Source organism: Neovison vison, chromosome 11 (assembly GCF_020171115.1).
Source record: "Neovison vison isolate M4711 chromosome 11, ASM_NN_V1, whole genome shotgun sequence".
Classification (NCBI taxonomy): domain Eukaryota; kingdom Metazoa; phylum Chordata; class Mammalia; order Carnivora; family Mustelidae; genus Neogale; species Neogale vison.
The window spans coordinates 13,580,716-13,595,857 of NC_058101.1; the positions used below are offsets into that span (position 1 = coordinate 13,580,716).

General features: G+C 38.8%; 2 pseudogenes; one reads left to right on the forward strand and one right to left on the reverse strand.

The window, feature by feature from the left end:
* Positions 1-12,365: 12,365 nt before the first annotated feature.
* On the reverse strand, positions 12,366-13,411 carry LOC122890175 (annotated as a pseudogene).
* Positions 13,412-13,893: 482 nt separating this feature from the next.
* LOC122890176 lies at positions 13,894-14,458 on the forward strand (annotated as a pseudogene).
* Positions 14,459-15,142: the final 684 nt, after the last annotated feature.

The following is a 15,142-nucleotide window of genomic DNA, read 5'->3' on the forward strand; positions in this document are numbered from 1 at the left end:
AAACATTCCATAAACAGATAAAGGGAAGATCTGCTACATTTGAAATGAAGAAAGAGAAATAGTGTATTTCAGTTGAAATAGTAGAGTAAGTTGTTTCACAGAAGATGCTTTGGTAGGACCTGGAATAGTGTTGCTGAATGTGGTTACTGAGTCCTTGGGCCACCGATTTTTATAGGCTCAGCTAGGTGTGATATTTACTTCTTTGAGACAATATAAAATTTCTTCATTTATAGTATTTCATGGCATTTAGCTTACATTTTATTAGCATATTTATCTGGAACCTTCCCCCTCAATAGATTGGAAGCTGATCTATATACATAGCACATCTATCAAAATAAGATGTAGAAGAATAGAGTGAATGTGTCGACATTAATCCCTTGTCAACTCTGTGACTTCAGACAAGGAAATAAAAAAAAATCTTTATAGCTTTTCATCTGCAACATGAGAATAACAATAAGTGCTACATGAGGTTGTTGTGAACATCAGTCCAGGAAATGCATATAACAATTATTAGTACCGCGCTTGGCACTTTTAGTAAATACTCAGTAAAGTTAATATTACTAATATTATTATGTTTTGAGCTCTAAATCTATGTCTGTATCCCAGTGGACACTTAGTTATTATTTATTGTTTGTGTTGAAATTAAGGACACTTCCTTTTATGAGTTTCTTCTCCATCCATCCATCCATCCATCCATCCATGCATTCAGATTATCAGCTATGTGCCTGTCACTCAATCCCATTCCCTCCAAAAAGCTCACAATCTTATCTTCCGAGTCTATTTTAATAACTGTTTAAATTTTGTAACTCCATCCAAGAGTATTTCAGACAGAATTGAGTAAAAACTTGAGTAGAATAGCTTCATCACATTTCAATCTCTAGGAAGGGGCAGTGATGTTAAATTTACTGGGGAGACAAATGGCACACACAAATGGCACATTATATTAATATAATGTGAGATGAGGTACCTCTGAATATTACAATGTGCTTTATCACCTAATACTATACTTTTATGACCCTGAAGACCATCTCAAGTAACTTTGCTTTTTAGTTATATCTTCCCTAAATTTCTACTCTTAAAAGATAAAATATATTGGGGTGCCTGCGTGGCTCAGTGGCTTAAGCCTCTGCCTTCAGCTCAGGTCATGATCTCAGGGTCCTGAGATCAAGCCCCGCATCGGGCTCTCTGCTCAGCAGGGAGCCTACTTCCTCCTCTCTCTCTGCCTACCTCTCTGCCTACTTGTGATCTCTGTCTGTCAAATAAATAAATAAATAAATAAATAAAAAGATAAAATACATTGTATCTGTTTTGTTCTTCATTATATCTCTAACATCAAGCAGATTGACTTCTGCCTAGTAAGTACTCAATATGCATTTGCTAAAGGACAGAATAAACGAAGTAAATAAGTTGTGAAGTTGACATTATGACTTTGTATTTTGGATGGGGGATATGATTGTATTGAAGTAACATGAAACAATGTTCTATTTTGGACTTTTGTCTTTCGGTTTCTTTAAGGCAGGAGTGTGTAGGCAGGATTCAAGGCATGTGTTGGGGTGGTGTGGTAGGGTGGGGTGGAAATGATCCTTTCCCATTGAATGATTCTGATTTTCTGGAGGGGATACAGTTTTACAATTGCTAATATGGTTAGGTCAAAGCTCATTTAAAAACTCTCAGTGTCTCTACAATGTAATTCTGAGTTAAATTAAAGTACTACATAAAGCATTAAGCTAAATCAAATTTATATCATGTGTTTTTGGAGTCCTCCATCTTAGCCAGATACTTATGTCACTGATTTCAGCTTTTGGTACACCTTATTGCCGTCTGCTTTTAGTGCTGTTTGACTTCATTTACTTTAATGTGTTAGATGAAACTTAAATAAAGGAGAAATTAAGAATAAGTTATTATTCCTATCAAACATTGTAGCACCACTCTTTTTACCCAAATCTTGGGAGTAAAAATTCTTACAAGAAAGATATCTAAGGGCGCCTGGGTGGCTCGGTGGGTTACGCCCCTGCCTTCGGCTCAGGTCATGATCTCAGGGTCCTGGGATCGAGTCCCGCATCGGGCTCTCTGCTCAGCAGGGAGCCTGCTTCCCTTCTTCTCTCTCTGCCTGCCTCTCTGCCTACTTGTGATCTCTGTCTGTCAAATAAATACATAAAATCTTTAAAAAAAAAAAAGAAAGATATCTAAGCTTTTCAAATTATATCTATAAACAGAACTGGAGTCCCAAACAGCATTTATCTTTAAGTCTGAGTTATAGCTCTCTTCATTGCTCCCTAAACACCAAATTTTCCACTGTGGATGTGGGACATATGCTCTTTCAGCTCAGTATGCTGTAGAGCCCAAGTGTGGCACATTTACACTGGCAGCTCCTCAGGAAGAAAAAAATAGCACGGGGAACGTGGAAATCTTACAGTAGAGGAGGTTCGAAATACAAATGTTGCAGCGCTAAGCTCTCAGAAAGTAATAATTTCACTGATTTTTATTAGAAAGAGGATATATGAGCATAGCGATGAATGGTAAATCAGCATTTCTGCCTCTTTACCAGCTTTTATGATCGGCATTAATGGTGGCAACTGTCACAGAGATTATGGCTGCTTTATTTCAAGGGAGTCTAAGAGGCAGAACGTAGTATGAGTATTTTATAAACATGTATTTTTAAAGTCAGCCATTTGGGTTTGCAGGGGTGACAGATGATTCCTGGGAGGGCTTAAAAGGGAGAGGGACGGAGTAGAGTAGGGAAGAAAGTGAGGAAAAGAGTATCATTTATTTGATGTAGAAATTTGGTTGTTAGTTATAGTCTACATTTCTGTTAGCCATTTTATTCTAGCCTAAGTGGTGCCAAAATTATTTTATTGATCAGCTATCCTGGGATTGAAAAAGCCACATTCTGACCGGGGCCATGTGACTTTTACTTCCCATTACAAATAGTATGGGCCCCCAGAGTGTAGTTGGTTTAACTACATTTGTGATTATTTTGTTGAAGATAAAACCCCCTATCTGTCACTTCCCAGACCTGCGAGCCCTTATGTGAGGTTTACAAAGTCATAGGGAGGAGATAATCCCTACCATCTTTCTTCTAGTGTGTTCTGTATGTTTGATAAAAGGGAGCTAATGTATACAACGATGATACAAAATGTACCCAAAGCAAATTGTTCCTATTGAATAGCAGTAGTACGATTTGCTAGAAAGGAAGCTTTCAGGCAGTTTGTGACTTAAAAACATTTTGTAGATGGGAAAAAATACACACACACACACACACACACACACACACACACACATGCACTAAAGACATCAGTATTCCTGCTTCATCGTCATTGCTCTGTTCGAGCTGCAGCTGCTGAAGCCATTATGATAATGTCTGGAGGTTTTAGAAAAGTTGTTCGTGCAGGGATGGGGGAAATACCTACTTAGAGGACCTGACTCTCAGCGTCCACAGCTTCTTCTCTAGTGAACTCTTGACATTCTGAACTTCTTTTTTTCTCTTTACTCCCAAGTTGTTAGATATTTGTTTTGCTCATTTATTTCGTTATCAGCAAACAGTCATTTAATATTTAGTGTGTGCCAGGGATGCTACTAGGTGTTGAGTGTACAGGGGCGAATGAGACAGAAACAGTTTCCGTGTCCAGAGAACTCGAATGGGGAGATGACATAGGAGACCAGGAAGTGGATTGCTAGAGAAGCACACGGCAGGGCCACTGATTCAGTCTGGAGAGGTTGGGGACAGCTTCCCAGTTGAAGCAGCTTCTCAACTAATAACTGAAGGATGAGTAGGAATTAAATCCCGCATTGGATGGCTTCATAAGATAATGTATATGAAATACTTACAAATTGTGAAGCACTGTGTAGAGATTATACTTTATTACTTGTCTTGTAATCAGGTAATTTTTAAAATATCAGGGACCTGGGGCACCTGGGAGGCTCAATGGGTTAAGCCTCTGCCTTCAGCCCAGCTCATGATCTCAGGGTCCTGGGATCAAGCTCCAGGGAGCCTGCTTTCCCCTCTTCTCTCTCTCTGCCTGCCTCTCTGCCTACTTGTGATCTCTCTCTGTCAAATAAATAAAGTATTTGAAAAATATATAAAAAAATATCAGGGACCTTAAAAATCTTAATGTATTTTGATATATATTGTGGCAGCAGTATTGTTATTGGCAGGAGGAAGCATCTTATTTATAATTGTTGTTTTCTGTACCCTGGTAAAATATATCATTTTCTAGAACTGGTGCTGTATAACCAACCATCTAAAATATTTTACCTGCTTAAATTTAGGGACTCAGTTAGGTCTTTCCCATTTGGTTGGGGTGGAGGATGAACTGTTTCTATCCTGGAGTATAGCCACAGCCTTATGACCACGGCTTGCCTGATTCATAGGTAGATGGTTTTAGTGTGATAGGGATTCAGAAGAGCTGTGTTCTTGTGCTGATGTAGCAATTAGATAGGCAAATGGCCCAAAACAAATAACTTAATTTCATTTGGTTTCATTTCCTTACCTGCATAATGATTACCTCTAAGAGACAATCTGTGATAAACTTGCCAGTGCAGTTTCTGTATCTTAAGTCTAATGTTCCTCTTTTCTTTTCTTTCTCTCTTTTTCTCTCTTTTCTCTTTCCTTCCTCCTTCCTTCCTTCCTACTTTCCTTCCTTTCTCCATCCCTTCCCCCGACCCCCGTCTGTCTGTCTGTCTTTCTTTTTTTCCTTTTTCTTTCTTCCTTCCTGCTTCACATCCAGCATGGGCTCCCTTGAATTCATGACCCCGAGATCAAGACCTGAGCTGAGATCAAGAGTTGGACGCTTAACCAACTGAGTCACCCAGGTGCCCCCTAAATCATTTATTAATGCCTGCTTTTTTTTGGCTTTCCTGTTAAGAATCTCAATAGACCTTAAGTCATTTGCTGATTTGCTTACCCCGTGGAGCAAGTTTGCTTAGCTGTTAATCCAAAGGGAGCAGATTCAAGATGCGTGAACATCTAACTATATTTTTCACATGTATATGTGCATAGGTGCAGGCTGTCAAATTGCTAAGTTAAAAAAAAATCTTCAGAAGGAAATGAAAAATGTCTTAAAAATGTCAACATGGTTTTCTCCCTTTGCTTATTAAACTCATTTTTTTTTTTCTCCCCAGATTCAGGAAGGATCATTTTTAGAAGGGACTAATAGATAACGCCTGTGGTAACATACATACATTGAGGCTCATATAATACAGTAGTGTAACGTTTAATGTGTAGTAATTTTGATGTATTTCAGAGACTAAAATAAGACCTTAAGTACTTTATATAGTGAAATACAATGGTAGGTAAATGTCTGTGGGATATTTTAGCTAATCCTGGATGATGTTCCAATGTTCTAAGCCTACAATTCAGAGCTTTCTCCTTAACTTAGACTGTTGGCTTACTTATTAAACCATCTCAGATAAGGCAACCTTACAGAGAATAATACAGATATGCCTTGGAACAAATCTGTTGTTCAAATTCTATCGACTATGGATATCTTCACAAACGTCAAAACAGTGACTTTGACAATAGTTTCTTCTCTGAAATTTTAGTGGGACCTTTACATATGGTCTAGGCATTTTTCAGTATGTTGCTTTGGTGGCCCGTCCTTGAGTGAATGAGTCTGTGCTTGAGCCCTCTACTAGCAAAATCTCTATTTCCTATAGCCCTATGTTTTTTCTGGACATAAGCTCCATTGGTTGTCAAAACCAATGTTGTGGTGGCTCATTTCTTTGGTGCAGGGTTGAGGTGCCTTAAGTGGGGCACAAACCCCCTTCACCCCAGGGAGAAGTTCCACATTTGTCAGATTCTTCCTGATTTCTTCAAATTCTAAGTTGCTGTGCTGGGGGTCAGGTTTTTGGTGAGAAAGTCTCTGTGTCTTCCACCTGTCTGGATATGGCCCTTTAATTTTTTGTTGTGAAGACATGTTCAGCTAGTTAAAAAAGTTTTTTTTCAGATGGAATTGTTGCATATGTAGTTGTAGATTTGTTGTGTCCATGGAAAGAGATTCAGGATTCCCCTATGCTTTTATCTTGAACTGTACCCTTCAAAATGCTTTCTTCTGTTTTTATATTATTGATATCATTCCTATTACTTTTTTAAAAAAGATTTTATTTATCTATTTGACAGACAGATCACAAGTAGGCAGAGAGAGAGAGAGAAGCAGGCTCCCTGCCGAGCGGAGAGCCCGACATGGGGCTCGATCCCAGGACCCTGAGATCATGACCTGAGCCGAAGGCAGAGGCTTAACCCAGGTGCCCCCACTTCTTTTACTTTTTAATATGGATTAAGTATATGTCAGTAACAAAATCTAAAGGAGTGCTTATTTTATTTTTTGATAATACAGAATTTCTTTTTTTTTATCTTTTTCTTTTTTTAATGGAGAACATCGTATTTATTGTTACTGATTGTTGATAGTGAGTCAGTGCCTGAAAACACGTGCATGTGAACACGCACACACTCACACAGAACTGAAAACAGAACATCTTCTAGCGTCAGGATACCAAAGTTCTAAGGCCAGTGATGCCTCTCGCTAGAAATAAGCCTGAGTTGGTGCAGCACTGGGCTGCTGAGATCCCCTAGTTCCTGGAGGCTCATGGCTCACAACTGCAGAGATTTCCCTGCCTAAGAAAAGAATCCTTTCTTGCCTAATTCTTGACCTGTCCCTGTACGAAGCCCTTGTACTCTGGCCAGTTAGTGGTAGTAAGTACAAAGGCCCTTAATAGGTGGGCAGCTGGCCTGCCCTTTACTCTTGCCTGTTTCTTCCCCAAATACTCTCTTTTCTTTCTGTCTAAATTCCATCTCTCCAAAAACATTGAACTAGCTCTATTTCCACCATGAAGTTTTCGGTGGCAGGTCTAGCACACACTGATTTCTTACCTCATTTTATTTCTATAGTATCCAAACCCCTACATTTGTTTAGTTGCTTTCCAATTAACAAACTGTCTTCACAGATCTTCTCTGAGCAGATCCTCAAAACTGCTCCATAACTTGGTGAAAATAAATGTCATCATTCCTACTTTACAGTAGAGAAGCCCGAGGGCAGGACAGAATGAGTGACTTGCTTCAGGTCACAAAATTGGCATGTATTAGAGCTGGGGTTCAAATATGTATATGATGATTCCATACGGAGCGTTCTTGCCACTGACGCAGTGCTGCTTTCTCCGAAGCACTTAGTGCTACGTCACTTAGATAAATTAAGTCTATCAGAGTATTGATTTGGGCTTCTTGCTTGTTGCTGTAGATATTTTCGCTTTTCTATCCCAAGGATGTAGTCTTTTAAGTTCTTTTTTTCTTAGGGTTCTCCTACTAGCATTGGTATTTTAGGTTTGGAAGAAAAAATTTTAATAGTAACGGTGTTTCAGCTTTGGAAGGAAAGTGTGTCAGGTCCCCAGAAGATAGGATTTTTTTTCTTTTTTAAAAGTTTTTATTTATTTATTTGACAGAGAGAGACACAGCAAGAGAGGGAACATAAGCAGGGGGAGTGGGAGAGGGAGAAGCAGGCCTCCTCCTACTGAGCGGGGAGCCTGATCCCAGGACCCTGGGATCATGACCTGAGCTGAAGGCAGATGCCTAACGACTAAGCCACCCAGGCACCCCTTCACGTAGGTTTTCAGAAGGCACAGAAGCTCTGCAGCAGGACTGTGTCAGAGGAAACCACGTCCAAATACCAGAGACAGAGATGGGTAAAGTTAGCTAGTTACAAGGAATCTTCCATGCTCCGTTAATAGTGAGGACAGTTTTTTCCTCGTCTGGGGCTCCCTGGGACACAGGCTGCACCTCGGGAGAGAATGTTACTGTTGCACACCTAGGGATAGTCTCCTTGGCCATATTTTGCCCAGAACCAGTGGAGCCACATGTGTTAAGGCCTCTTCAGGACTGTTCAGTATACCTACCAACGGTGACCAGCATAACCTGAAGACCTGAGTACCCTCTCTTGAATATTTCTGCTTGCATAAGACTCTCAATTTTTTGTGACTATCTGAAGGGGTGGTTTCTTCTTACATGATTAATATTATCATTTCTTGTCATATAGGCAGATGTGGACTTAGAATAGATTTATGTGATTTAGAAAAAGTGAAGAACTATGACGTTCCTTACACCTGACTTTTTTTTTTTTTTTTTTTCACAAATCCAATCACTTTTAATTTATAAAATCACATTGTGGTCCTAGAAAGTTTTCTTTTCTTTTTTTTTTTTTCCCAATTTATTTATTTTCAGAAAAACAGTATTCATTATTTTTTCACCACACCCAGTGCTCCATGCAAGCTGTGCCCTCTATAATACCCACCACCTGGTACCCCAACCTCCCACCCCCCCGCCACTTCAAACCCCTCAGATTGTTTTTCAGAGTCCATAGTCTCTCATGGTTCATCTCCCCTTCCAATTTACCCAAAAGCACATACCCTCCCCAATGTTCATAACCCTACCCCCCTTCTCCCAACCCCCCTCCCCCAAGCAACCCACAGTTTGTTTCGTGAGATTAAGAGTCACTTATGGTTTGTCTCCCTCCCTATCCCATCTTGTTTCATGGATTCTTCTCCTACCCACTTAAGCCCCCATGTTGCATCACCACTTCCTCGTATCAGGGAGATCATATGATATTTGTCTTTCTCCGCTTGACTTATTTCGCTAAGCATGATACGCTCTAGTTCCATCCATGTTGTCGCAAATGGCAAGATTTCGTTTCTTTTGATGGCTGCATAGTATTCCATTGTGTATATATACCACATCTTCTTGATCCATTCATCTGTTGATGGACATCTAGGTTCTTTCCATAGTTTGGCTATTGTGGACATTGCTGCTATAAACATTCGGGTGTACGTGCCCCTTTGGATCACTACGTTCCTTACACCTGACTTTTGTGGAGTGATAATCTCATACTCGCCTCATATGCGTACCCTAATTATTGATTTTATTCATTGGTCATCTCCTGGATGAAATTGCCGTTTCTCTCAAGTGGAGGTTATCCTCGGACTCATTTGAGTAACCTCAGTCACTAAAACTGTACAATGGAAGTAGCAGGAATTCATTAAACAACAACATAACAACAACAAACTGAATATTCAGATACAGACTTAATTCTGATCTTGGATAAAGAACTAGTTAATTTGAATACTGAATATACTGTTGAACTAAAAATGCATTTTTCTGTTTCTTGGTCTTTTTGAGCCAGTTTGGGCACACCTTTGAAGGATTCTTCCCTAATCATAACCAGAATCACAGGTTTTATGCACGTGTTCAACTCCAGACTCTGGGACTCTTTCAATTTAAGCCATTTGTTCTGTTTATGTTCCCGGCCTTGTACAAGAATTCTACTTTGCCCAGCTTCTAGAGATGGATGATTCAGTTTCATGGACTGCATTGGCTTTGCTTTATCCCCTGGCCATTGCCTTTGGATCATCCTTGTCTCCATACTCTGCAGAACTGAGACCATGCTGGCCTTATTATGTCTCTCAAGATTCCACTGTGAGTACAATGTTTGTCTGGGAAGGGCGATCAGACCGGTATTTGAACTGGTGAATTAAACTGGTGGCCACTTCAAGTATGCTGAGTAGATGATACACACACACACACCCCTCATATTATCAGGCATGATTTAGTTTTATGCAAACCTACTGAACATTAGCTGTATTATACATAATAGGTTTACAAAGGGAAGTGTCTTGAGTTGTAATTTATTTGGTCATATGGAATTCTAAGCTTAAGAGAATGTAACCAAAATAAAACAACAGCAGTATCAAAAGTTTTAATTTGGAACTTGATGATAATAGAGAAGTATTTTGTTTCCCTAATTTATTTTGTTTCTGTATCTCTCTGAATAAAGAATTTCCCTGTTATGGGCAACTGTTATCCCTCAGTTTGCAAACTGATTTAATTTTGCACCTGGGTCCTGGGGAATGTATTAGTGTGCGCTTCTACCCATTATGGAGAGATTCTAAAGGATTTAATTAACTCTCATTTTGGGATAACTATTAGGTTCTAGAAGCTCTGTATATCTCTCATATAAACCTCATAGTAATCTGGCATATATATTGTTATCTCTATTTTAGGGGTAAAGATGAAGCACCTTGACCAATGTTTAAAGCCAGTAAGTGACTGAGCATAGATTTGAACTGAAGCCTCTTATTTCTATAGCCTGCTCTCTTTCCATCATACCATGGATAATTCAGTCAATCCACACTACACTTAAGCTTTGGCTAGTGTTTCTCAAAAATATGATGTCCAGGGACCTCCTACATCAGAAGCACCTGTACATGTTCACTAAAAATGCAAACACCTCTGCCTGACTTCTGACCTATTGCACCGGAATCTCAAACTCCCCGTAGGAGATTCCTTTCCTCTCCCTCCGTCCCTTTCCTTCCCCTCCCTTTCTCCTTCCCTCTCTTCCTCTTCCCCCTTCTCTCTTATTCTTTCAATTAGGTTTATTTGTGAGTATCCCATATTATGTTCAATTAATTTGTTAGAATTTTTTAGATTAGGAAACATTTCAAACATACACTAAAGTAGAATATTATAATAAACTTTCATATATGCCATTAAGGGATAGAATGACCAATATTTTGTCAACACGGCTTTATCTATATCTCCTTTTATTTTGCTGAAAAAATTTCAAACATGTTTTCAAAAGCAAAATCATTTTAAAATACTTAGTATTACATCACTTTATCATAACATGCAACAACATGAATTCCTAAAAAAGGTCAACTTCTTACATCACCCATGACATTACATCTAACAAAATTAATAATTCATTTAATAGCTCATGTATAAGTTTTTCTTTGTCTAAAAAATGTCTTTTTTGCTAGTTTGGTAAAATTAAGATCCAGAGACCAAATACTGCATTTATTTCTTATGTGTCTTCAGTTCTCCTATCAACCCTCACTCCAAACACTAAAGATCAGTTTTGAGTTTATGCAAATACAAATATATATGTATATGAAACATGCATATATATACCCAGAGGCGAAATACACACACACACACATACACACACGAGTGAAGTTGCTCAGCTGTATGAGAGATCTATTTTAAATTTTTTGAGGGGTCTCTATATTGTTTCCCATAGTTATAGACCAATTTACATTCCCACCAACTGTGTATTAGGGGGTCCCTTTTCACTACCTCCTCACCAGCACCTGTTATATCTTCTTGATGGTAGTCATCCTAACAGGTGTGAGGCTAACATTCTAACCACATCTCTTTATGGTTCTGATTTGTATTTCCCTGATGATTACTTGGGAGATCTTTTTGTGTGTCTGGCCATTTAGATGTCCTCTTTGGAAAAATCTCTTTTTAGTTATTCTGCCCATTTTTTAATCAGAATATTTTTTGTTATTAAGTTTTTTATATATTTTGGATTTTATATAGTCTTTATATATTCTTTATATATTTTGGATATTAACCCTTTATCCAATATATGGTTTGCAAAAACTTACTCCCATTCTATAGGTTCTCTTTTAATTTTGTTAATTGTTAATTGTACAAAGTTTTTGAGTTTGATTTAGTCCCATTTGTTTGCTTCTGTTGTTTGTCCTTCTAGTTTCATGTCTAAAAAATCACTGTCAAGACCAGTATCAAAGAGCTTTTTCCCTACATGTTCTCCTTCAAGTTTTATGGTATCAGGTCCATGTTTAAGTCTTTGATCTATTTTGATCTATTTTGAGTTACCTTTTTTTAAAAATTTTTTATTTTTTATAAACATATATTTTTATCCCCAGGGGTACAGGTCTGTGAATCGCCAGGTTTACACACTTCACAGCACTCACCAAAGCACATACCCTGCCCAGTGTCCATAACCCCACCCCCCTTCTCCCAACCCCCCTCCCCCCAGCAACCCTCAGTTTGTTTTGTGAGATTAAGAGTCACATATGGTTTGGCTCCCTCCCAGTCCCATCTTGTTTCATTTATTCTTCTCCTACCCACTTAAGCCCCCATGTTGCATCACCACTTTGAGTTACCTTTTTTTGACAATTACTTAAGATCTTTACTAACAGGTGCTTGCCATTCATTGACTTTTTTTTTTTTTAAAATATCAAGCTGCGTTCTGTTATACAAATTAAAAATGAAGTTCTCAAAAATCTCAACTTGACCAGATATAAAAAAATTTAAAAATCTTTACAAATGTATTGAGAAAAATGAGGATTTTTAAAAAACACGTTTGTCATTACCAGAAAGAGATGTCTTTAGGTAAAAATAATAAAAACTCCATGCTGCATAGATAATGCAGATAGTTCTGCCCTCTGGTCAATGGAAAAAAAGCAAACACTTAAGGTCTTCAGCTCCAATCTTTTGTTCATTTCTTATTGCTGGAATTTTGTATTCGCTTCTTGTTGGGTGGCTAAACCAGGCAGGTGGGAGAGATGTCAGCCGGCACTTACTCCGCCCCGCGGGGCTCTGCCTTGGGAGCCGAGGAATTCTCAGCGGGTGGATCCGCTGCTTCTCTTTGCCATCTTTTGGTTGAGGGTTTTCTAGGTATCTGCTTCGGTAACTGAAGTTGCAGCGGTAATCACGGTGACGTGGCTATTGACTTTGGGTCTCATCTCCTTGATTTTCCTTATCTTCAGTGCCATCTCTCCAGACTGTTCTTGGCGAGGAGGCACCCTGCGCAATCGCGGTCTGTAACGCCCGAACATACTGTCTCACTGGTCTGTCTGGTTCTCCTGCACGCTGGTCGTCAGCAGCTTCCATCACTGCTCCCTGCACGGGAGGGTTGGAAGACTGTGGTCCACGCCCACAGGGGCTCTGCAAGTCCTAAGGTTTGAACCCCCGCCTGCAGTAAGGCCTGCGCTGTTGGGTCCGGCCTTTGAGGGGGTGGGGGGCACTCTCCAATCCCTTCTGCTTTTCCCATTCTCAGTATTCTGGTAATTCTGTTCTGTAGTATACAGAACGTTTTCCCTGCCCTAATAATCTTCTGTGCTCTGTCTGTTCATCCCATGCCCCCCAAATCCCTGGCAAACACTGGTCTTTTCATTGTCTCCATAGTTTTGCCTTTTTCCAGAATGTCATATGTGATATGTCACATATGATTGGAATCGTATAGTATGTAACCTTTTTAGATTGGCTTCTTTTACCCAGTAATATACATTTAAATTTCTTCCATGTTTTTTCCTGGCTTAAACAGATCTTTTTTTTTTTTTTTTTTTTTTTTTTTTAGTGCTGAACAGTAATTCACAATCTGGATGTATCCCAGTTTATCTATTTGCCTACTGAAGAATGTCTTGATTGCTTCAGAGTTTTGGCAATTATTAATAAAGCTTTTACAAACTTTTTTTTAATGTGGACTTTTTGTGTAAACATACTTTTTTTTCAACTCCTTTGAGTAAATACTAAAGAGTGAGATTGCTGAATAGTATGGTAAGAGTATTAACTTTTGTAAGAAACTGCCCAAGTGTCTTCCAAAGTGGTAGTACCACTTCGCATTCCCACCAGCAAAGAATGAGTTTCTGTTGCTCCTCTTCCTTGTCAACATTTGGTGTTGTCAGTTTTGGATTTTGATCCTTCTAATAAGTGTGTAGTGGTTTCTAATTGTTTTGGTTTGCATTTCCCTGATGATACATGATATGAAGCTTGTTTTCATGTTCTCATTTGCCATCTGTGTATCTTACTTGGTGAGGCGCCAGTTAAAGTTTTTGGCCCACTCTTTAATTGGGTTGTTTGTTTAATATTGAGTTTTAAATGTTCTTTGTATATTTTGGGTTACAGTCTTTATTATGTACTTTTTGCAAATATTATTCTCCATCTGTAGCTTGTCTTTTCATTCTCTTGTTAGTATATTTTGCAGGCAGAAAGCTTTAATTTTAGTGAAGTCCTGCTTATCATTTATTTCTTTCATGGATCATGCCTTTGCTGTTGTATTTAAAAAGTAATTTCCACCTCTCAGTGGCCTGAGGTCACCACTGAAAATGGTTCGCTATTTGCTTGACCCAGAAAACTCTACAAAATCATGCAACTCAAGAGGTTCAAATGTTTGTGTTTACTTTAAGAAAACACTTGAAACTGCCCAGGCCATAAAGGTATGTAGATCTGAAAAGCCACCCAGTATCTGAAAGATGTCACTTTGTAAGAGCAGTATGTGCCATTCTGTCACTATAATGGTGGAGTTGGTAGGTGTGCCCAGCCAAACAGTGGGCTGGACACGGGGTCAATGGCCCAAGAAGAGTGCTGAATTTTTACTGCACATGCTTAAAAATGCAGAGAGTAATGCTGAACGTGAGGGTTTGGATGTTGATTTTCTAGTCATTGAGCACATCCAGGGGAAGAAAGCCCCCAAGATGTGGAATAGAATTTAGGGCTTATGGTTGGATTAACCCATACATGAGCTCTCCCTGCCACACTGAGATGATCCTTCCTGAAACAGAGCAGATTGTTCCTAAACCAGAAGAGGAGGTTGCCCAGAAGAAAAAGACATCTCAGAAGAAATTGAAGAAACAAAACTTACGGCCGAGGTGTATATTGTGCATAGAATAAATGCAAATAAAAATAAAAAGAGAGGGGCGCCTGAGTGGTTTAGTGACCTGCCTTCGGCTCAGGTCATGATCCTGGAGTCCTGGGATCGAGCCCCACATTGAGCCTCACATTGGGCTCTCTGCTCAGCAGGGAGCCAGTTTCCCCCTCTCTCTCTGCCTGCCTCTTGCCTACTTCTGTTTTTTCTCTCTCTGTCTGTCAAATAAATAAATAAAATCTTTAAAAAAAATAAAATAAAAAGAGAAAAAAAAAGATTTCCAAAACCAAGTTCATCTAGATTTTCTCCTATGTGGTCTTTTAGGAATTTTATAGGTTTGCAGTTTTCATTTACCTCCGTGATCCTTTTTGAGTTAATTTCTTACTGTAAGGGTGCAAAGTCTGCGTGTAGCTTCATTTATTTGTTTTTCCTTTTTTTAATTTAATTTTTTTTTTTTTGGTTCGAATGTTCATTTATTTCAGTACCGTTTATTTAAAAGACATTGTTTTCTTCATTGTATTGTCTTTGCTCTTTTGTCAAAGATCAGTTGACTATATTTATGTGGGTCTGTTTCTCAGCTCTCTATTCTGTTCCATTGATCTTCACTAACTCACACATTCACTAGTACCACATAGTTTTATAGTATCATGAATTCGCATAGTGTCAATTTTTAGACCTTGTTCTTTGCCTTAAATATTGTGTTGGCTGTT